Here is a 25,045-nt window from a genome sequence, read left to right on the forward strand (position 1 = left end):
TTTAGGGGCAGAGGAGTGGAAGAGTAGCCTAATGGTTAGTGCAGTGGCCTGGGAACCAGGTTCAATCCCCACTGCAGCTCCTTGTGATTCTGGGCATGTCACTTACATGTCACAAAACATATGTAACATAAATAAATATATATATCTGTATTTACTATGTAAACCATTTTAAGTGTATCCACAGAAAGACAGTATATCAAATCCCATTCCCTTTCCCTTTAGTAAGATGCTTTGAAGAATTTTGGGATCTACCGACTGGAAGAAAAACATTACATAAGTACATAAGTATTGCCATACCGGGACAAACCAAAGGTCCATCAAGCCCAGCATCCTGTTTCCAGCAGTGGCCAATCCAGGTCACAAGTACCTGGCAAGATCCCAAAACAGTACAATACATTTTATGCTGCTTATTCTACAAATTCCATTTTAATAATGGTCTATGGACTTTTCCTTTAGAAAGCCAGCCAAACCTTTTTTAAACCCCACTAAGCTAACTGCTTTTATTACATTCTCTGGCAACAAATTCCAGAGTTTAATTACAAATTGAGTGAAAAAATATCTTCTCTGATTTGTTTTAAATTTACTGCTTTCTAGCTTCACTGTGTGCCCCCTAGTCCTAGTATTTTTGGAAAGAGTAAACAAGCGATTCACATCTACTCGTTCCACTCCACTCATTATTTTATAGACCTCTATCATATCTCCCCTCAGCCATCTTTTCTCCAAGCTGAAGAGCCCTAGCTGCTTTAGCCTTTCCCCATAGGGAAGTCGTCCCATCCCCTTTATCATTTTCATCGCCGTTCTCTATACCTTTTCTAATTCTACTATATCTTTTTTGCGATGCGGTTACCAGAATTGAACACAATATGCAAGGTGCGGTCGCACCATGGAGTGATACAAAGGCATTATAATGGCCTCATTTTTGCTTTTCATTCCTTTCCTAATAATACTTAACATTCTATTTGCTTTCTTAGCGGCCGCTGCTGAGCAGAGGGCTTCAACTTCTCATCAACGATGAAGCCTAGATCCCTTTCCCAGTCAGTGACTCCTAATGTGGAACCTTGCATTACGTAACTATAATTTGGGTTCCTCTTTCCCACATGCATCACTTTACATTTGCTCACATTAAACGTCATCTGCCATTTAGATGCCCAGTCCCCCAGTCTTGTAAGGTCCTCTTGTAACTTTTCACAATCCTCTCACGATATAACAACTTTGAATAACTTTGTGTTGTCAGCAAATTTAATTACCTCACTAGTTACTCCCATCTCTAGATCATTTATAAATATGTTAAAAAAACAGCAGTCCCAGCGTAGACCCCTGGGGAACCCCACTGTCTACCCTTCTTCATTGAGAATACTGACCATTTAAACCTGCTCTCTGTTTTCTCTCTTTTAACCAGTTTTGAATCCACAACAGGACACTACCTCCTATCTCATGACTTTCCAATTTCCTTTGGAGTCTTTCACGAGGTACTTTGTCAAAATCCTTTTGAAAATCCAGATACAAAATATCGACTGGCTCACTTTTATCCACATGTTCGTTCACCCCTTCAAATAAATGTAATAGATTGGTGAGGCAGTAGCATAGCCAGAGTTTAATTTTTAGATGGGCCTGGAGGGGGACTGGGTGGGCACAGGCCTCACATTTCCTCTCCATCCACTACCACCCCCCCCCCCCGCCTGCCGCCACCACATTCCCTCTCCATCCGCCCGCTGCCGCTGCCGCATTTCCTCTCCACCCACTACCCCCCCCCCCCCCCCCCAGCAACAACCCCCTGCACATGGTCAGTTCTGGTCATTTTTACTGACCTGAAGCGCCATTCTCCCTCCAGCACGTCCTGCCTACCCTGCAACTTCCTGTTTTCTGCAAAGGTGGGACGCAGGAAGTTGCAGAGTAGGCAGGACGTGCCTGAGAAGAGGCCCTGACGACGTGCGCTGGCAGAAGGCTGGCTATGGGAATCGCCGGCGCTGGAGGGAGAACGGTGCTTCAGGGCAGTAAAAGTAAGCAGACCACGCGGATGGGGAGAGTGGGCAGAAGAGGCTGGGCGGACCTGGAGCAAAGGTGGCTGGGCCTGGGCCCGTCCAGGCCCACCCATGGCTATGCCCCTGTGGTGAGGCATGATTTCCCTTCACTAAACCCATGTTGGCTTTGTCTCATTAATCTACGTAGTCCTCAATGTTTTTTTGCTATTAGTAAAGTCTATTGTATAGAGTCATTTGGGGACAATTGTCAGTTGTCTTGTACTGTTGCAAAGTACATTGGTACATTTTATATCCATGCACCTGCAGCTAATTCTGAAAACAAAAGTACCTGTGACTGCAAAGTTCTTACTTTATACCTGCTTTTTCAGTGGGCAGCAGAACGGAGGCAAAATATCATGCATACATTCTAAAATCAAATCTACATGATTTCTCTCCCTCCACCTACATGTACCCCTAGAATACCTTTCTTTGTTACAGCTAAAACTGCAAACATATGCAAGTACTTTCAGCTGCAGTGAGAAATATAGTTTTCATACAGGGGGATCTAGCAGCTGTTTCTCCAAAGCTAGATTGATTTGAAAATTCTCTTTAGGAACAGGGACAGAGTTACCATAGATCCCACTGTGATGAACTAGAGACTTGAAATACTTAGAAGCAGCCAGTGATGTGAAACATTAGTCCTTCATAGAGAGTGAGCACTCCAGACAGGAAAGGATAAGAGATAATACATACTGTTTGCAGGGCAAGGCAGCTTGGAACTGTTAATAGTCAACAGATAGTGAGCGCATAAATTAATGCAGACATTCAGTTCCGCTGTCCATATAGGCAGGTAGTGCAGTCACCATGCCAATATTTTGCATTTAGTTTAGGCCTGCTATAAATGTACAATTTAACTGGGTAACCAAATGGCTAGTTCAGGCTGAGAACCTGGGGAACAGGGTTCGATTCCTGCTGCAGCTCCTTGTGACCCTGAGCAAGTCACTTAACCCTCCACTGCCCCAGGTACAGAGCTTAGATTGTGAGCTGAGTAGAGACATAGAAAGTACATGCTTAGATTGTACCATAAAAAGGCAGTATATCAAATCCATGATCCTTTACTGCTATCTGTATAATTTTTCAGCCCACCCTCGCTGCACCCCAGACTGTGCCCCATACTATATGGATAGCATCAGGCAGATCAGTCATATTTTCAGCCTGATACTATCTGTATAAGTTCTGAAAATACACAGGTGGTGAAATTATATGTTCACTGGCTGCCAATGCATGTGTAACTTTGAATATTGGGCCAATGTGATTGAAGAGGGAATTAAGATAATGCTGCTTTCAGGAAAAAATGCTTAACGGTGTAATCCTACAGGGACAGGGGCTGGACAGCCATGACACTACTCAAATTGTAATTATGGGTGGGGAAAGAAATTTCCTGCAGAGACTGCAAGAGGGAGATGTCAGCTGTCAAGGGAAGCTGTAGCCTGACTGGATGGGACCTGATTAATTCAATGGCTACCACCTCCAGGTGGGGACATTTGTAAAAGCAGGTTGGGTGAGGATGCAGTTGTATGTAGCAACCTGGGAAGAGTACAGCAGGACAGGCATTTGATTGCTACATAGAACTTAACGTAACCTGTATATGGAACAGCTGCTATGTTGTCTGAATGGCCCTGGTGCTTCAAGAAATGGAACGGTGCTACTCCTTTTGCACAAACAGGCATTATTTAACAGCAAATCCCTAAGGGGCAATTTCTCCAAATGGGTTAGCTTTGTGTACACTATGATAGGAACGAACCTCACTCCTAAACTAGGACATGTGGTCTATGATAATTTTATATTTTCTACCAGGGGGAGCATTCCCGGCGGTAATTGGTAGCCTGGCCAAATTGCCGTGCGCTGCCTGATTACCACACGAGTAGCGCGTGAGGCCTTACTGCCAAGTAAATAGATGGTGGTAAGGGCTCAGGCAGTAAATAGCCACACACTACTTTTAATATTAGGGCATGGCCATTCACCGCCCCATTAAAAAAGGCCTTTTTACCCACCATGATAAAAAATGGCCCAGCACATGCCAATTTCACGTGTCCACATTACCACAGTCCACTTTTTACCATAGCTTAATAAAAGGGCCCCTAAGATTTCCTGAGGTGTCTGAGAATTCAAACGTGAGCAAGAAAATGTATTAGGCAATTAGAATGTGTATGTTATCTGGAGAGACAGGAAAAGCTAGGAAAAGCTAGAAAAGGGTATATTAACACTATATACAGTACTCCAGAGGGCATGTAACGATTTCTGTGAGAAACAGTTGAGGGTACAAGAAACTTGTCAAACTAAGGATATTTGGAAACTGAATACAAACGTAGGGAAACTTGTATTTTATTATTAATTTTAATGTTTCAGACATATTTATTTATTAGGATTTATTTACTGCCTTTTTGAAGGAATTCACTCAAGGCAGTGTAGAGTCTAACGTCGGTGCCGGGTAAAATGGTAGAGACCATTATAAAGAACAAAATTACAGAGCATATTCAAAGGCATGGATTAATGAGACGTGGTCTACATGGATTTAGTGAAGGGAAATCTTGCTTCACCAATCTACTACATTTCTTTGAAGGGGTGAACAAACATGTGGATAAAGATGAGTCGGTTGATATTGTGTATCTGGATTTTCAGAAGGCGTTTGACAAAGTACCTCATGAAAGACTCCAGAGGAAATTGGAGAGTCATGGGATAGGAGGTAGTGTTCTATTGTGGATTAAAAACTGGTTAAAAGATAGAAAACAGAGAATAGGGTTAAATGGTCAGTATTCTCAATGGAAAAGGGTAGTTAGTGGGGTTCCCCAGGGGTCTGTGCTGGGACTGCTGCTTTTTGACATATTTATAAATGACCTAGAGATGGGAGTAACTAGTGAGGTAATTAAATTTGCTAATGACACAAAATTATTCAAAGTCGTTAAATCGCGGGAGGATTGTGAAAAATTATAAGAGGACCTTACAAGACTGGGAGACTGGACGTCTAAATGGCAGATGACGTTTAATGTGAGCAAGTGCAAAGTGATGCATGTGGTAAAAAGGAACCCGAATTATAGCTACGTCATGCAAGTTCCACGTTAGGAGTCACGGACCAAGAAAGGGATCTAGGTGTCGTCGTTGATGATACGTTGAAACCTTCTGCTCAGTGTGCTGCTGCAGCTAAGAAAGCAAATGGAATGTTAGGTATTATTAGGAAAGGAATGGGAAACAAAAATAAGGATGTTATAATGCCTTTGTATTGCTCCATGGTGCGACTGCACCTCGAATGTTGTGTTCAATTCTGATCACATTATCTCAAAAAAGATATAGTGGAATTAGAAAAGGTGCAGAGAAGGGTGACGAAAATGATAAAGGGGATGGGATGACTTCCCTATGAGGAAAGGCTAAGGCGCTAGGGCTCTTCAGCTTGGAGAAATGGCGGCTGAGGGGAGATATGATAGAGATCTATAAAATAATGAGTGGAGTGGAGTGGAGTGGAGTGGAACGAGTAGATGTGAAGCGTCTGTTTATGCTTTCCAAAAATACTAGGACTAGGGGGCATGCAATGAAGCTACAATGTTGTAAATTTAAAACGAATCGGAGAAACCTTTTCTTCACTCAATGTGTTATTAAACTCTGGAATTCGTTGCCAGAGAATGTGGTAAAGGCGGTTAGCTTAGTGGAGTTTAAAAAAGGTTTGGATGGCTTCCTAAAGAAAAAGTCCATAGACCATTATTAAATGGACTTGGGGAAAATCCACTATTTCTGGGATAAGCAGTATAAAATGTTTTGCACTTTTTTGGGATCTTGCCAGGTATTTGTGACCTGGGTTGGCCACTGTTGTAAATAGGATGCTGGGCTTGATGGACCTTTGGTCTTTCCCAGTATGGCAATACTTATGTACTTATGTGCAGTCTGAGTCACTCCTTGTGTATGTGAGTGTGTTTGGATAATCTTTTTTCATGTTTAACCATGCCAGTTTTGAGGAAATCAGTTGGGCATATTTCTGACTGTGCCTATATGGTTAGGAGAAGAGTTTGTCCAGGTTGTACATCTGACAAACAGCCCAGATTATGATTGGCTTTTGGCTGTCGTGGATATGGCATCTCTGATGTCAAATGTAGGACAACCTGAGTGCTCTGTCCACCTGAAGCTTAGGAAAACTATTATAGATTTGCAGGCAAAAAGGCTCTCTGCCAGACTCTTGTCTCTGATTTTGAAGTTAGTTTTGGATTAAATTTTAGGCTATCATTTTGTAAATTGAAAATTTCTCATTAGAGAAATATGCTTTCCACAGGATTTATAGAAATAAAACAAAAAAGAAAATAAAGATGATAGGAACATGAGATCTATGATGGTAAAGTAATGAAATATTTTAACACCCACCAGACAGGACTTAACAAAGATCTGTGTTTCCTATCTCATTATAAACCATAACATTATACTGCTTTGTCACCCTCTGATCGTCCGTCCATCTCTCCGTGCTCCTCTCCTCCCTCCTAGTCCCATTGGAATTCTTTTATGTGTCACTTATACATTCTGATATTTTGTCATCTTTCATTTATTCGTGACCTGCTGAAGGTATTGCCTTCGAAAGCTAATCAAAAAATGTATTTAGTCCAATTAAAAAAAGTATCAACTTATTTTCTTTTTTTTTAAATTTCTGTTTATAACCTTAAAATTGACTAACAAGGCTACCACACCATTTTATCCAATGAATTTATGAAATTCTATTGTTAGCTTAATCATGTAAAAGAAATGTACTGATTCTGTGATCTGTTTGAAATATCACCTCATCGCAAACATCCCATTGGCTATCATTTTAGAAAAAGTGGTTATAAATCAGCTGACTCGGTGTATTGAAGATGATAGCGTTTTTGCATGACAGGCAGGCTGGTTTCCTTTGCTGGGTATGGCTCAAACACAGCAGTGGTTTCAGTGTGGGGTGAGATGTTGCTTTGGACAGATAGAAGAGGACAGGTTTGGTTGATCCTATTGGATTTCTCATTTGCATTCAACCTCGTTGACTGGGCTTTGCTTCAAAACATAAACAATAATAGATGTGACTATGCCTGATTTGTTCTTTGTTTCATTAGGAAGATGCTATGCAGTAGGAACAAATGGTGTGATTTCCAAACCAGTAAATATTTCTTGTGGGGAACCACAGTGGACACAGCTGTCACCATTATTATTTAATCTGCTCATGCAGCCATTAGGTCACCAGTTCATGGCTAGGGGATTTTTTTTTAACATTTATATATGCAGATGATATCCATATTGTGGTTTCCTATTGCCACCAGCAACAGGTGGTTTGAATCACTGTCAAATATGAGGCTTAATATGGTTGCAAGTTGGTATTGCAAAATAATCTGCTCTTAAATTCACAAAAACAGATGGCTTTTTTTTAAATACCAGCCATGGTGTTTTAGTAAATCATGGATGTTCAGTGCCACTGTCCAGCCAGAGAGTGACATTGATTATCTGGTTAGAGCGTGCTTTACTGCCAGTATCCAGATAACAGTGATATTCAAACCTCTATTCAAATAGCTTTTTTTTTCTTTTACAGTTGTTGTCTTATATTCATCTGGGTAATTATCTAGCTACTAGCCTGAATATTGCCGCTTTTTGGATAAGTTGCTGCTGCTTCATCCCTATCCAGATAGATTTGAGATGGTCTGTAAAGATATTCGGTGACGCTATCCCTTTAAGTCTATAAACGACACGTACAGTTATACACACAGAGTTACAGTTACGCACACAGATTTACAGAAGGATAACATTTACGTGCATAACTTAATCACTTAATTGAACCCTTGATTGGCACTTAATTGACCATAACGATCAATAATTGGCCTTAACTAGCAGTAATTGAAACCAGTTTGTAGCTACACATGTGAGTTATGATCCTTTGCAATAAAGTCTGCATGCAAATTGTCTAGCGTATAAGGGGGCATTCACTTGAGAGGGACATGGGCAGGTTCTGCATGTTCTATTTATAGAGTACTATCAGTTGTGGATGCAAGGTGCTGTACATAGGCCTGGGCATTACATCTGCCATAGCCATGGCGTAAGTGATTGCACTGAAATGTTGGTGTATAAATGCTGATTTAATGCCAATGTTCTATAAGAGCACTTAATTGCTTAATTACCATTATAGAATTCATAGTGCAGTAAATTTTGGTGCCTAACTGTAGATGACCTTTCTTGAGCTGACTCCTATCTGAATAGTGCCACTGAATATCCGTGGCTAATGGTGATCATTATAAGGATATTTGGCTTTGTATCTAGGCCAGAACTGCACAGTTAGTCACAGGTCAGTGTTGACTCGATGACCCAAGGATTCTGGTGCGTTGCTCTTCTAGGAGAAGCCACTTGGCCTGCAGGGGATTTTATCCTCCTGAATTCTGATTGGTCCAGTAGTGATATTTCCGCCTCACCTCTCACCCCCGCTCCCTGCTGGTTCACTGTTCATTTTTTCTTGCTTGTGTTTGTTGCGCTACACAGCCTGCCTCCTCTGCTGCTAGAGCTCTGTATTGATCTGTGTTTTCATGTATTCCTGGACCTTGCGATTCGTGTTGTTGCTTGCCTCGTTAAGCTGTAGTGATGAATAAGCTAAACTTGTTCAGTTCCCAGTTCTGGTTATGAGTCTGTTTGTGGCAGGGCTAAGCCAGCACTGAGCCTCAGGAATGCCATCCATTGTAGCTACCCACATCCCAGCCAGGGATCCCTGACATACATCTGCTGTCACTTTGACCTGTTTTGTTTCCTGGAATTTGATTCCATTTTCAGATGTTGTCATGGATCTGGAGTCAAAATGTGGCTTCCTTTTCAGCTTGGACTCATTTGTGGCTATAAGAGTAAGCAATGCAATTTTTTTAGATCTCATATTTTGATATTTGGATGCAAAGACTTTTAGGTCTGTGATGAATATATTGGTAATATCTCAGCTGAACTATTGTAATATTGCCTTGATGGACTCAATTACTCCATTATTGCATTTTCTTCATTGGCTTCCTGTTTTACGATTTCATTTTTACAGTTTGTTTCTTGTTTTTAAGGTTATGAAAGGAAATATCCAATGTACCTGAAAGATAAATTAAGTTGGTACAGCATATCCTGTCTTGTAAATTTACTTTTATGAAAACAGCTGCATACATCAGAGATTCATATACCATCTTTTCCATAGTGGAATAGATTATCCCTGGATATTTCACTTGAATGAAATTACCTGGTTCTCAGGAGGCAGTTAAAGATGTTGACAATTTTCATTAGAATAAGTGTTATGTCACTGTCCTGAGTCTTGAGAGTGAGAAATCGTTTTTGGGATGCACATTTCCAACTCCTGCTATCATGGTGTTTTACATATCTCTTCATTGTGTTTTGTCTTATTATATTATGATGACATATATATGTTTTAGGATATACTGCTTTGAGCAGTACAATTGGGAAGGCTGTCTGTAAGTACTTTTATTTTAAAAATACAAAGTTTTATTCATTTTGTATTTACAACTTTTGATGAATGGAATCTGCTCGGAGGAAATGAAGGTGAGTAGTGGAGTGCCTCAGGGGTCGGCACTGGGGCTGATTCTGTTTAATATATTTATGAGAGACGTCACTGAAGGATTGGAAGGAAAAGTTTGCCTTTTTGCGGATGACAGAAAGATAGCCAGTAGAGTGGATACTCTGGAGGGAGTAGAAACCATGAGAAAGGATCTCTAAACGTTAGAAGAATAGTCAAGGGTCTGACCATGGATATGGAACTAAAACCTATGAACTGTAATCTTTGATCTTATGTTTTGCACGAAGTGATTTTTGAAAAAATATTGCAGTGAATAAGAACTTTGCAGGAAGAAGATCTTTGGACCTACACAATTTCTACCTAAGCTAAGTAGCTGTCATATAATATCCTTTTTTTGAACATCAGTTTTTTGGATATTGCTTATTATTTCAATACTGTGATCTGGATGGAGGTAGGATGTGCTATGATGTAAATGTGGTGTTCCTGCAAAACTTGGACTTTTAGTTCACGGCAATACACCAAAAAAAAAAAAAAAACAACTGAGCACAACAAATAAATATTTATATAACTTTATTGAGTTTTTTTTAAAACATTATTTGTATAGCATGAGTAAATGGGAATTTTTTCCAATATTTTAAGAGCTTCAATAAGGGTTTCTGTTATAGTTCACTAGTTAAAATTTAATGCCAAGAAGTGCAGAGTGATGCACTTGGGGTGCAGAAATCCAAAAGAGATATACCAGATAGGAGGGGAGAGAATGGTAAGCTTGGCTCAGGGAAGGGACTTTGAGGTGATGGTGTCTGAGGATCTCAAGGTGACAAAACAATGCAACAAGATGTGGCCATGGCCAGAAGGATGCTAGGCTGCATAGAGAGGGATATAACCAGTCGAAGAAAGGAGGTGTTGATGCCCCTCTACAAGTCGTTGGTGAGGCTCCACTTGGAGTATTGTGTTCAGTTTTGGAGGCCGTATCTTACTAATGATGTAAAAAGAGTTGAAGTGGTTCAAAGAAAAGCGATGAAAATGGTATGGGATTTGCGTTGCAAGGCATACGAGGAGAGACTTACTGACCTGAACACGTAAACTCTGGAGGAAAGGAGAAACAGGGGTGATATGGTACAAATATTTGAACTGTATTAATCCGCAAACAAACCTTTTCCAAAGACGGTAAGGTGCTAGAACTAGAGGACATAAATTGAGGCTGAAAGGGGACAGACTGAGAAATAATGCCAGGAAGTATTTTTTCACAGAGAGGGTGGTAGATACCTGGAATGCCCTCCCGTGGGAGGTGGTGGAGATTAAAACAGTAATGGAATTCAAAAATGTGGGGGATAAACACAAAGGAATCCTGTTTAGAAGGAATGGATCCTAAGAAGCTTAGCAGAGATTCAAAAGCAACACCAGTAATTGGGAAGCAAAGCCAGTACTGGGCAGTCTGTGCTGTGATCGTGGCTGGACAGATTCAGCTTCCACTTCAGGAGCTGAAGATCAAGGCCAGTGCTGGGCAGACTTCTATGGTCTGTGCTTTGATCGTGGCTGAATAGATTTGGATGGGATGGAGTGGAGCTTTTCAGGGGCTTCGAACTTAACTTTAGAAATTTTACAAGGTCAGTGCTGAGCAGATTTCTATGGTCTATGCCCTGAAAATGGCAAGGACAAATCAAGACCAGGTATACATATGAAGTATCACATACCATATGTAATGAGTTTATCTTGTTGGGCAGACTGGATGGACTGTGTGTACAGGTCTTTATCTGCCGTCATCTACTATGTTACTATCAGGCTCATTTTCAAAAGAGAAGGACATCCATCTTTCGACAAAACGGAACATGGACGTCCATCTCCCAGAGACATCCAGATCAGTATAATCGAAACCCAATTTTGGATGTCTCCAACTGAAGTCTGTCACAAGGATGTCCAAAGTTCAAGGGGGCGTGTCGGAGGCGTAGCGAATGCGGGACTTGTGTGTGCCTAACACTTGCACATCTTTGACCTATAATTGAAAAAAGCAAGGACGTCCATGACGAACACTTGGACGTTTTCACCCGGACGTGTTTTTTTACGAACAAGGCACAAAAAGGTGCCCAAAATGACCAGATGACCACCGGAAGGAATCAGGGATGACCTCCCGTTACTCCCCCAGTGGTTACTAACCCCCTCCCACCCTCAAAAATCATCTTTAAAAACCATTTCGTGCCAGCCTCTATACCAGCCTCAGATATCATACTCAGGTCCATGACAGCTCATGAAGGTCCCAGGAGCAGTTTTAGTGGGTACTGCAGTGCACTTCAGACAGGCAGACCCAGGCCCATACCCCCTACCTGTTACATTTGTGAAGGAAACAGCAAGCTCTCCAAAACCCACCACAAACCCACTGTATCCATATATAGGTGCCCCCTTCACCCGTAAGGGCTATGGTAGTGGTGTACAGTTGTGGGTAGTGGATTTTGGGGGGAGGGTTGGGGGACTCAGCACACAAGGTAAGGGAGCTATGTTCCTGGGAGCATTTTATGAAGTCCACTGCAGTGCCCCTAGGGTGCCCGGTTGGTGTCCTGGCATGTCAGGGGGACCAGTGCACTAGAAATGCTGGCTCCTCCCGTATCCATATGGCTTGCATTTGTACGTTTTTGACTTGGACATCTTTGGTTTCGAAAATCGCCGAAAGTCAAAGACGTCCAAATCTAGGGACATCCAAATTTAAGGAAGTCCTTGGATTTGGACGCCTTTGACGGTATTTTCGAAACGAAAGATGGACACCCATCTTGTTTTAAAAATACAGTTTTCCCCTCCCTTGGATTTGGACATTTTACAAAGTCGTCCAAATCCAAACATAGACGTTTCTTTCGAAAATGCCCCTCTATGTTACTATGTGTGTGTATGAATAGTAAAGTCATCAATGGGTATGTTAAAAAAAATAGTCAGAAGAAAGACTGAACATCAGGAACAATTTTTCTCAGCCTAAGAAAATCTGGTCTTAAGGAAATTCTCCAATCTAGCTGACTAAACAACAGCAGGTTTGAAATGAGCTCTGGGAGTATAATGATACTGTATTCCATCAAAGATGAGAAAATAGCTTTTACTAAATTGAACTCTAGGCAATCATTGCAGCCAAACTGTACTGTGATCATCTCCCTTATCGTAAGGCTCTGGTTTTCTGCTCTGATTATTTCCTTTTTTTTTTTGTTTAACTAAAAATCAACTCTGAGTGGAAATTGCTGAAGATAATAGAGAATGGTGAAGATGCCCTGCTCTGTGTTCTGTACTATCTTGCGTGCAGGTCCTATTTTCAGATGCGTAAAATACAGCAGGCATAGGGCAGACTACTAGAGATCTACAGTTGCCTGCAGTCAGTCTGTGGGGGATTTCCTTGCTTTGCATAAAACCATCCAGACACTGTTCTCAGCAGTCGTTTGGATAGCCAGGAGACATTCCCGGAAGCCTGTGGCTTTTTATTGGACTATATTTTAAAAAGCCACAGCTTGTATGAATGGTTGAACATTGCTATGTTCATTTCTTTGCACGGAAATACATTTTGCAGTGTCACGGGAGTAGTCTTTACTTTTTTTTCAGCACAGTAAATAAGACGTTTTTGTAGATTCTTTTTATTGGACCAATATAAAAGGTTCCATCTTCTGCCTGTCTGCTGCTGTCTACATGGTCCTAGCAATGACCCTTTCACAAGAGCAGCTGATATGTGTGTGTGCTCACACCTACCACAGGCTGGGACAAGTGGAGTTGTGGAGCTGTTGAGGTGTTGAGGAAAGATGCCGCAGGCCATAGTTTGCCCACCCTACTAGGTCCATCTCATATACCAAAGTATGTCATTGTGACACCCTAAGCGGGGGTTGGGCGTGACCGGTGAAATAATACAGCCGGGCAAATGGATGAAACGCAAAATAAGTTTTATGTAAAGGGATTCTCTGGTCTGTTCCTTCGTAGGGTCTGAGACATAGAGTGGAAAGCCCTCTGTGGTTCAGCATCCAGGGTCTTAGGCAGGCCTCTGGCAGCAGACCAAACACAGTCCATGGCTGCTGGGGTTGCCGTGCCCCAAACACAGCCTACAAGTTTTCAGGTTCCTTTGAGATCAGCCAGACCTCAAAGCAAAACCTGCACAGTTTGGTTCAGTAGAAACAATGGCTTACCTCAGCCAGGTCACGATTATGGAATGGGCGCTTCAGCGGCATAGAGTGGGCATTCACATTTTCCTTCCCTGGGTCTTCTTAACTTCTGCCTGGCCCTGTTTTTTGAAATTCCTGGTAGTGACTCCGCCCCGCCCGGCTTACTTCCACCTGAGACTGGATTTGCACTCGTAAGGCTAACTAAAGAGAGACTTTTCTTAAGGGTGAGGGGCAATGTCCTATAAACCCCGTCCAGTCATGTATGCAAGTATGCCACCTAGATCAGTTCACTGCAATAAACAAATTTTAAGACAAAAGCTCAAAGAATATTTGCTGATGGTTTCAAAATCAAACTTGGCTTTGCAAAGGCCAGGACAAAACTATTGATGCACTTGGCTTAAGTCTTCATAGATGAGGGGACCGGCTTCGAGTAGAAATAAAGCCCACAGTGATGGCACAGAAAGCGAGAAATCACTTCCATATGGTATCCAGTTCTTCATGGTACTGATCACCACAGCTCCACTAATTCCTTGGCACAGACTATGGAATCTTCCAAACACAGAAACACTGAGGATCTGACTGATTGGCACCAACCTCAGTATCAAAGTTAAATATTCCCTAAAAAGTAGTATTTGAAGCTAATGAATCATTGCTTACTTCTGCTAGCTCTAAACAAGAGCAGGATGAGAAGTTAGAAAGATTTTTCACTAATTTATGAAAAATGACATATCAAGTATGCTTAAATAGAAGCAGTGTAGAGAGCCAATCCTGAAAGTTTAATAGCTTTCAGCACTATAAAGCACACCAGCAGAAGTCTGCTCAGACCCCTCTAGAACCAGTTCTGTCATTGTTGTCTTCCAGCTAGTCAGAATCTGAAGGTAGCTGGCATCATGTGATCATCTTCGTTACCTGAATTAAAGCTTATGACAGCCAACGTCAGCACTAATACTGCCACTGCTGTGATGACATTCTGCCGGAAACCTATCAGGGATGCTGGTCTCTCTCCAGGAAGAATTAGGGGATAGACCCTAATCAGTCTCAGGAGTCAATATGTGAAGAGAGGCACCAACCTGGATCACCTCCTCCACCAGGAGTCCTTCTGCTCCAGAAGACATAATGACCAGAGCTGCCAAGTTACCCAGTTCCAGGGCGGAGATTGAAGGCCAGTCTTGGGCTTTCTTACTACCCTATCCTGATGCATGATGGGACCTGCAGCACTGATTTCAATGGGCGGAATCCAGGACTACAAATGCCACACTGCTTTGGGTGGTAAGTTCAAAATCAGGACTAGTCAAAAAGTCTCCCTCCTGAGACTGAGAAACTTGGCAGCTCTATATGACTTGCCCAAAGAGGTTGGATTAACAGGAGACAGCATGAGCCTATCTAGCCCATTATATGGGCTGAAGCCAGTGAGCAAGGCTTGCTGTCATCTTCATTTGTCCAACACAATAGCAGATGTCATTGAAAACAATAGCAAGCTAGATTTTGCGTTCTCTCAGGAGAAGATCGGGGGAGGGATATAAGTGGAGTTTGGGGGTTTAGGAAGCTTCTGAGGGGTCTGTGAAGAGGGAGGATGCAAACGAGCTGCTGCCCAGGTTGCCGCTGTCACCGAGCCAGGCCGGGCTGCAGGAGGCCTTTATCATCCTGCAGCCTGGCCCAGCTTGGTGACAGTGGCGGTGTAGGCAGCAGCTCATTTGCTTTCCCCATACCCCTTCACAGACCCCCTCAAAAGCTTCCCAACCCCCCCAACTCCCCTTACATCCCTCCCCCCCACCAGTTGCTTCCTAACAGAGAGAACGCAAAATCTACCTTGCTATTGTTACATTTGCTGTTGTTTTGGACAAATCAAGATGGCTACAGCTGGGGGAACTGGCTTAAATTTTTTGATGTCATGCCATCTCCTGTTAATACAACGTCTTTGGATTTACCCTAAACTTGTACAGCAGATGGAAAAAGAGATCTTTATCTTCCAGGAGGCAAAGCCAGAAAACAATGTTTTTAGCCTTCTTAAATACACTGATTGAAGCAATGCGGTAGCAGTGCCCACGCTTCTGGCATGGCCTCCTAGAGCAGCACACTAGAATATAGCAGTTTCTCCTTTCAGACTAGTAGGAATGAATGGAGAAAATAACATGTATTCCAACCCATGTAAACATTTTTATTACATTTGTACCCCGTGCTTTCCCACTCATAGCAGGTTCAATGTGGCTTACATATTATATACAGGTACTTATTTGTACCTGGGGCAATGGAGGGTTAAGTGACTTGCACAGAGTCAGAAGGAGCTGCCTGTGCCTGCAGTGGGAATTGAACCCAGTTCCCCAGGACCAAAGTCCACCACTCTAACCACTAGGCCATTCCTCCATTGCTTAGTTGAATCAAACAAACCCCCAAATGCTATAAGAAACAAGAAATGCTGTAGACCAGGTCAGCATGTGAACCAATTCAACCAATACACTTTTTGCTGCCACATAATCTCCATTCGGCATCAGCTCCTCTTAACTCCACGTTCATACTCCAACAAATCTGTAAATTTTGCTGCATACCTTGTCACTGACCTGTGACAATGACTCGGGTATAAGGAAGATGCCTGCATACACAGGCAACTGCTTTCGTCTGCAAATATCCTTGCATATTCAACAATGCAGCCAGCACACTCAATCCAGGCAAAGTGCCATCCAGCCCATGATGTTTTGTGCACTCCTGCTATCACTGCTGTCAGCTGGCATGCAGGCCACTACTCCAGGAAACAGTCATACCATGCACCAACCAGTGGCTATATATATAGAGCCCAGGTGGAGATTGGTAACACTTTCATCTTGCATCATCATGTACACCTTCTTTACATAAGGTTCAAAGACCACAGTATGCCTCTCAGCTATGCCTAGCCATTTCAGTCATAGACTTGTTAAGAGCTGAAAAGACACTGCCCTAGTAGTGTTGGTGGACACACAGTAAAAAGGCATCATGTGATCATCTTCATTGCCTGAATGAAAGCCTACGATAGCCAACGCCAGCACTAATACTACCACTGCTGTGATAAATACATAGAAGTGCATAAGTATTGCCTACTGGGACAGACTGACGGTCCATCAAGCCCAGCATCCTGTTTCCAACAGTAGTCAATCCAGGTCACAAGTACCTGGCAAGATATCATAAAAGTACTATACATTTTATGCTGCTTATCCTAGAAATAAGCAGTGGATTTTCCCCAAGTCCATTTTGATAATGGTCTATGGACTTTTCCTTTAGGAAGATAGCCAAACCTTTTTTAAACCCTGCTAAGCTAACCTCTTTTACTACATTCTCTGGCAACGAATTCCAGAGTTTAATTACATGTTGAGTGATGAAAACTTTTCTCTGTTTTCTTTTAAATGTACTACTTCGTAGCTTCATCACGTGCCCCCTAGTCCTAGTATTTTTGGAAAGAGTAAACAATTGATTCACGTCTACCCATTCCATTCCATTCCACTCATTATTTTATAGACCTCTATCATATCTCCCCTCAGTCATCTTTTCTCCAAGCTTTTCCCGCTGCCATTTCTGCAGGAAGAGAGGAAAACATGAGGCATCTTCTGGAGGTAGGGGTGCTCATTCACTTTAGTGAAACTGCGCAGGCATCAAGGGCAAGACTCAGTAAACGGCACCCAAAATGTTGTGATCCGTGGCAAGCTAGTATTCTGCAAAGGGTGCTCTGCACAGAATGTCTTTTATAGAATACCAGCTTAGTTTCCAAGTTTATTTAATATTTACTACCCCACTGTATGGGAGCCGTTAGAGCGGTTTACAATCTAATATAGTGAGAGAGAAAAAGGAGAAAAGAAAAAGATATAAACAATGGACATGGCACAATGAAGATAGTGGGGGGTGGAACTACAATTGTGATAGTAAAGGGGGCGGGGTAAAAAGTGGGATAGCTCTGCAACACTCCATTCTGTCACTTAAAAATAATGGCATTAGCACATTTTGCACCTAGCTTTGGGTGCCAGCACTTACGCCTGCCCAAAACTGGTATAAATGCTCACAACCAACTGATGGCAGTTAGGCGCAAATGCAGATATTCCATAACATTGTGCCTAATTTCTGGTAACGCCCCTTCACCATGCCCACTGTTGAGTTGCACACTATGAAATTGAGCCACACATGTTATAGAATAAGGTGTAGGGCAGATAAGCGTGCAAGTCTTAATTACTGCCAATTAATGCATGCTAACATCAATTATTGATTTTTTAGTGTTTAATTAGGCTACGGGCAGATCTGGGATCTGTGCCCAAATTTGTGCGCCCACTTTGGGTGACCTATACAGAATCTGGGGGCAAGTTCCAGATTTGGAGGGAGGAGAAGGGGTACTTTTCTTAGTCTGTATGGTTTGTATTTAGGGGGGGGGGGGTGATGTGCATACACTGGGTATGAATGACTACGTACAAGACAGATGCCAGTAATATGCACTTATGGGGCTGAGCAAAACCTTTGAAAGAGGGAAGGAAGCACAGGTGAGAGAGGTAGGTGTATAACTGTGGAGGAGGTGCTGTACTGAAAAAGGCACGTGCCACAGTGTACTGCAACAGTTGAAAGAATGTCTCTTTAAAAATGGTGAGAAACAGCCCTGAGACAGGGCTGTACATTTTCTACTGTCAATGTTGAGGCCACAGAATAGAGTAAAAGCAATATATGGGTGAATGGCTGTCTCGCAGGAAAGTATACTGTTTTTGCTCATATAGTTGGTCTTTTACTAAACCTCAGTGGCATTTTTAGCGTGCAGTAGAAATCAGCTGGTGGTAAAAGCTGAGACGCCCATAGGGATATAATGAGCATCTTGGTGTTTACGGCCAGCTGATTTTTACCACGAGCTAAAAACGCTACCGCTGTGGCTTAGTAAAAAAAAAAACATAGAAATAAGGGTAGATATTTGCACCAGAGGGAGGCCACTCTTGCCTTGAACTGAATTAAATGTTTTAGGTGGAGAGGTCAAAGGAGCATAAAACATGTATATAAGGGGATGCTTTGCCATTTGTGGGTGGCAGTAGGGGTAGACTGACTCTGCCTCCTATGCAGGTTGAGCATCGTTTTTTCTAGGTTCAAAACATACTGAACAGCAGCTAAATATCTGTTTTTAGCAGTGGCTTAGCTACAGGTGGGACTTGTACTCAGGCCCACGCAAAAGTGTGGCTCTCTTGCTGTGTGTGGCTGGTGGGAATCCTCTAACCCCATCAGCTAAAGATTTCCTCCTTGTCAGGCAGCCAATGCTCTTCCAAACGGTAGCTGGTACCACACATAGGCCCCTTTGCACACGCTCAGTTTTCACAAGGCAGAAACACTGAGTATGTACAGACTACCAGCAATGGCATCAGCTTAAGTCAAGTGCTGCCAGCTGCTGTTTGGAAGAGCACTGGCTGCTCGAGGAGGAGAAAATCTTCGGCTGGTGCAGTTTGGGGATCCCCACCAGCTCAGGTATTTAATGTTTTGTGTTTGAGGGTAGGTTGAGAGCAGAGTTGAGGGGGGGGCCAGGAAGGGCTGAATTCCGTGCCCATCCATTTTGGCCTCAGACCCACTCAAAATTGGCTGTAAGGCTGTGCCCCTGGTTTTTAGTGCCAGAGATATTCAGAAAAACCTGCTTCCTGGCCACTGTCCTTGAAAACAAGACCTGAAATTCTGCGGATGAGTCAAACACAATAACTCTGGGATAATTACTGCACAAAAAAAAGACAACAAATCTACAAATAATTCAGTATTTTACAGGATCATCACAGCTATTAGAGGTGTGCAAGGCAAACATTTTTGTCTGTTTAGTTTCCTGTGTCATTTGTAGGAATTTTTCTTTTGTTTTTTTTGTTTTTTTTAATGTTTTTACTTCAAGGAGGACCATGTTGTGAAGTGTGCACTATTTTTCAAGTGTGTGTAATCTTTGCAGAGTATGCAGTATTTTTCAAGAGCATAGGCATGCACACTATTTCAAAACAGTATGTACTCTATTCAGAGTGTATATTATTCACAACACAGAAAAAAAACCCTACATTTCAGATGTTTTCCTTTCATTTCATGCTTAAAACAACTTGATATATACAACAGTGAATAAGGGACTTTTGATTGGAGATGTAGCCTAATGGTTAGTGCATTGGGCTAAGAACCTGGGGAATGGGGTTCAATCCCTCCTGCAGCTTTTTGTGACCCTGAGTAAGTCGCCTAACCTTCCGTTGCCCCAGGTACAAAAAACTTAGGGCCCTGTTTACTAAGGGACACTAGTGTTTTTAGTGCATGCTAAAAATTAGCACACGGTAACCATGGAGATGCCCATAGGAATATTATGGGCATCTGCATGGTTAGCGCACTCTAATGATTAGCGTGTGCTAAAAATGCTAGCACGCCTCTAGCATGGCTTAGTAAACAGGGTCCTTAGACTGTGCACACACTAGTGACAGAGAAAGTACCCGCATATAATAAATGCAAACCACTTTGGTTATACCACAGAAAGGCAGGATATTCGTGACCTTTTACCCTTTACTGCTTTTTCATATAAGCTTTATATAAATATCAAAAAATCCATTCAGTTTGGGTTACTTCAGAAGTCGTTTACCTTTCATCTTGGCAAGCAAACATACAGGAACTCCAGAGTAAATAAATAAAGCAAATGTTATTACCTAATAAACCATCTAATTACATCACTAGCTCCCTAAGAGGCTTTTCAACCTGTTTTAAAGAATTTGAATAAGAACCTCTTGAGCTGATAGCACCAGATATGAAGAAAAGCTTGTGTAAAAATAGCACTGAGACTCCCTATTGGAATGTGCTCAGTGAGGAGGAGGAGGAGGAGGCTAGTGACAAGCTCCTAGTACTGAAAGCATGTGAAGCACGAGAAGCAGTTATTTGGGAGATAGTGCACTGGCCTTTTACCAGCATGCATACTGAAGAGGACACCGTCTGTGCATGGATGGCCTTTCACAAATGCTTCCTAAAATATCCCGCTTCCCATCTTATTTTAGTCCAGCTGACCATTTGTTCCACATAGGGCAGTGCATGTGTCATGTCTGCCATGGTTGCTGTGGAACCTGTGACTTGTGTCTTTTTCCAGGATTGTAAAACACAAAAAGAAGTACCGAGAGCCTTACAAAATGGGACAAGTCCTTTTATTCCAAGGCATAGATTGGCCTTGTACATCAACGACCCGGCACGGGCCATGTTTCGGTGCACAGCACCTGTGTCAGGGGGTCGTTAGAAGTCAAAAATCCAATGTTAACACGCCCAGCATCTGAATTAAGGGCAAAAAGTAGGACCTTGTCCGTTGCTTCGTAGGTGAACAGAATAGTGGGTTTTCCAGTCTTCAATTCGAGCACAATTCTGACAATTCCAGTGTTGCGTTGCTTAGTGATTGTGGTTTGTGCTTAGGACTCTTTCTCAGTGGCGTACCAAGGGGGGGGGCAGTGGGGGCGGTCCGCCCTGGGTGTCGGCGGGTGGGGGGGGTGCTCCGTCGTCTCCTGCCACCACCCTGCGTTTTTTTAATCCATGCAGCCACACAGGCAGCGCCTCGTGTCTGCCCTGCTGTGTGCTGTGAAAAAAGAAAATTGCTTCACTGGCGTCGGGCCTTCTCTCGCTATGTCCCGCCCACTTTTGAGCTAACTTTCTAATTCCTCGAGGGCGGGACATAGCGAGAGAAGGCCCGACGCCAGCGAAGCGATTTTCTTTTTTCACAGCACACAGCAGGGCAGACACGAGGTGCTGCCTGCGTCGCTGCATGGATTTTAAAAAAACGCAGGGTGGTGGCAGGAGAAGAGGGCTCTGTCGCTCTCCACGGAGGGGGGGGGCTCAGATGGGAGAAGGGGACTGGGGAGGGGAGTGCTCATAGGGGCTCTCAGAGGGGAGAAGGGAATTGGGGAGGGGTGGGGGGAGCTCAGATGGGTTCTCAGAGGGGAGAAGGGAATTGGGGAGGGGTGGGGGAGCTCAGAGGGGTTCTCAGAGGGGAGAAGGGAATTGGGGAGGGGTGGGGGGAGCTCAGAGGGGTTCTTAGAGGGGAGAAGGGAATTAGGGAAGGGTGGGGGAACTGAGAGGGGTGCTCACAGGGGAGAAGGGGATTGGGGAGGGGAGGGGTGGGGGTGCTCAGAGGGGAGAAGGGATCTGAAGCTGGAACTGGGGTCTAACAAGGGGGCAGGAGGGAGAATGGGTCCATGCCTGGGGCAGGTGGGAGAATGGGTCTGGGGCTGAAAAGGGGGGATGCAAAGCATGTGGTGGATGAAGGGGGCTGGAACTGGGGGCTGAAATGGAGGGTATTTGGGATAAGGGGACTAGTGCTGGAACTGTGGGCTGAAACGGGGCAGGGGCTGAAACTGGGGGCTTTAAAGGGGACGGGGAGAACTGGCTGGGGCTGAAGCTCAGGACTGGTGAGAGAAAAGGGCTGGGGTTGAAACTAGGGGCTGAAAAGGGGACAGGGAGAAGTGGCTGGGAGCTGAAGCTCAGGACTGATGGGAGAAAAGGGCTGGGGACTGGTGGGATAGTGGGGCTGAAAAGGGTGGCAGGTGGGAGATGTGGGCTGGGGCTGGAACTAGGGGCAGGTGGAACTGGGGGCTGAAAAGAGGGGGCAGAGAGAGAGAGGGGATAGACCCTGGATGGAAGTGGAGAGCGTGAGGGAGGGCAGACCCTGGATGGATGGGAGAGGGAGGGCAGACGGATTGAAGGGGCAGAGAGAAAGGGCAGATGGTGGGTGGAAGGGGGAGAGAGAAAGAGGGCAGACTGGGGCAAATGGTGGATGGAAGGGAGAGAGAGGGCAGACAGTGGATGGAAGGGGCAGAGAGAGAGAGGGCAGACAGTGGATGGAAGGGACATTAGAGAGGGCAGACACTGGATGGCAGAGAGAGAGCAAAGACAGATCCTGGATGGAAGGAAGACAGTGAAAAGAAGATGAGGAAAGCAGAAACCAGAGACAACAAACTGTAAATATATATTTTTATTATTTTGCTTTAGGATATAGTATTGTAGCTGTGTTGTTTATAAATAGAACATGTAAATAAGGTAATCTTTTTATTGGACTAATTTTAATACATTTTGACTTAACTTTCAGAGAACAAAACCCCCTTCCTCAGGTCAGGATAGGATACTGTAACAGCACTATACTGTACTGACCTGAGGAAGGAGATTTTGGCCTCTGGAAGCTAAATGTATTAGTCCAATAAAATGGTATTATTTTATTTTCTGTATTTGTTTTATTTCTATTTGTTAATTTGTAAAGTGGTGATTGGTATTAGTTTTTTCAAATTTACATCTGCTGTCTTTATATTTTGCACAGTACTAGGGGACATTTTATGTTTCTGTGGTGTTGCATTGTATGCAGAGTCTGGCATCGGGGGTTCAGTTTAATTTTTGTCTAAATAGAAAGTTTATGATTACTTATTCTATAGTGGATTAGGGTGTATCTGTGTTTGTGAAAAAGACATGGCTTTCGGTTGGCATTGACTGTGCAGGATTGACGATCTGTACTAATCTGTCTGTTTTCGTTTTACAATAGGTGAATTGATGTTCTAGTGCTCACTGTAGTGTTTAAGATGCTTTCCTTTTCCTTGTGTGACTCGTACTGCTTATGGTATGGTAGAATTGCTCTATAGGTCCTGAGTGTTTTGTATTCTCGGTATGCCTAGTACTGGATTTGGGGGGGGGGGGGGGGGGGTGTTAAAAAATGACCGGCCCCGGGTGTCAACTACCCTAGCTATGCCACTGCTCTCTCTGTTCGGTTTTTTTCTAGGATTGTACCACAAGCTCCTAAATAGAGGTGGCAGCAAAGTTCTGTGTAGAAACAATCTAGCACTGTAAGAATGGTCCCTAGATTTTTGATTCTCCTTTCCGTAAACCTTTTTATTTTTCAGTTCTCATTTCTTCAGAAGCATGTGGGGGAGGGGGAGTCGATAAAGCAGGTGATTACACTCATATGCTAGTTGTGTAGATATTTAGAATACTAGAATATGTGCATGTTTGTGCTGACATACACACATATATCTAATATAATCTAACCTAATCTAAATTGACACTTACAGCCCACGTATTCCCTATATAGATCTAAAGCAGCTTACAATTTTTTAAATCTATATAATTACGGGCACTTACAACATATGCAATGTTAAATTAATTCAAAGTCAAAATTCACAGATTTCTTAAATAAAAAAAGGTTTCAAATTCTTCCGAAACAAATCATAGGAAGGTTGGTGCTTAAGACCAAATGGGAAATTATTTCATAGCTGAGCAGCTTGATATATAAAAGAGGTGTCCAAAACTCTTTTAAAAGTAATATCTTTGAATGATGGACTGACAAGGTTCATCCAGTGAAATGGCTGATTAGAGCTTAGTCTAGAATGATGAACGCACAACCAATTGAGTAACTTGAATTGGTATTAAACCATTCCAGATCTTATAAATTATACATCAAGCTTTAAAAAGTATTCGTGCCTCTAACGGGAGCCCGTGTAATTCCTTTAACAGGAGAGACACATGGTCAAACGTACTCCTCTTAAAAATTATACGAGCAGCTGTATTCTGCAATAATTGCAAACGATTCCTCAATTTCACTGAAATGCCCAGATATTAAACATTACCATAATCCACTGGACCAACAATCTAAAATGATACTCATGAAAATAAGACCGAACTAAGTGTAGTTGTCTTAGTTTCAAAAATATCTTCCTAAATAAACTATCAATCTGTGCTTCGAAAGTCAAAGATGAATCCAATATCATTCCTAATACCTTGGATGACTGCACAACCTTTAGTTTTTCATTTTTGATATATGCCAGCCTTCTTCCTAAGTGCATAGTTTGCAGGTGAGTGTATACAGGGACAATGTCTTGGTTGGAGCATTCAGAATACTGTACCTGCAAAGTAGGTATGAGTAAGGTGGTTTACACTAGTATTCTATTCTATTTGGCCGGCTTCCTAAAGGAAAAGTCCATAGACCATTATTAAATTGAACTTGGGGAAAATCCACTATTTCTGGGTTAAGCAGTATAAAATGTTTTGTACTTTTTGGGGATCTTGCCAGGTATTTGTGACCTGGATTGGCCACTGTTTGGAACAGGATGCTGGGCTTGATGGACCTTTCGTCTGTCCCAGTATGGCAATACTTATGTACTTATTCCATGCAGAAGATAACCCATGGCTCTAAACCATATCTCCCCTGGCCCTTCTTTCTTCTTCAGCACTCTCCTATGTCTTATTTCACTGAACTTCCTAATGTGGAGGATAATTTCGTAAGGGAAAAGCACCTACCGTATTTGAAGCCTACTCTAAACAGAAAAGTAAACATTTACACGTCTTTATAGAATACTAGTGCAAATGTTTGTGCAGTGCTGCATACGCTTTGTAGCGCTATAGAAATGCTAAATAGTAGTAGTAGTCATACCTACTTTGCAGGTACAGACATTTCCACCAGCCAAACCATCCATCATCATTTA

The 25,045-nt window shown here is 42.8% G+C and overlaps 1 protein-coding gene across 6 annotated transcripts in view; it reads left to right on the top strand.

Annotated features, from left to right (window-relative positions):
* Positions 1-25,045, top strand: part of NPNT (nephronectin) — a 183,247-nt gene that overhangs the window by 129,809 nt on the left and 28,393 nt on the right. The window lies entirely within an intron of this gene.

Source organism: Microcaecilia unicolor, chromosome 2, assembly GCF_901765095.1.
Source record: "Microcaecilia unicolor chromosome 2, aMicUni1.1, whole genome shotgun sequence".
Lineage (NCBI taxonomy): Eukaryota > Metazoa > Chordata > Amphibia > Gymnophiona > Siphonopidae > Microcaecilia > Microcaecilia unicolor.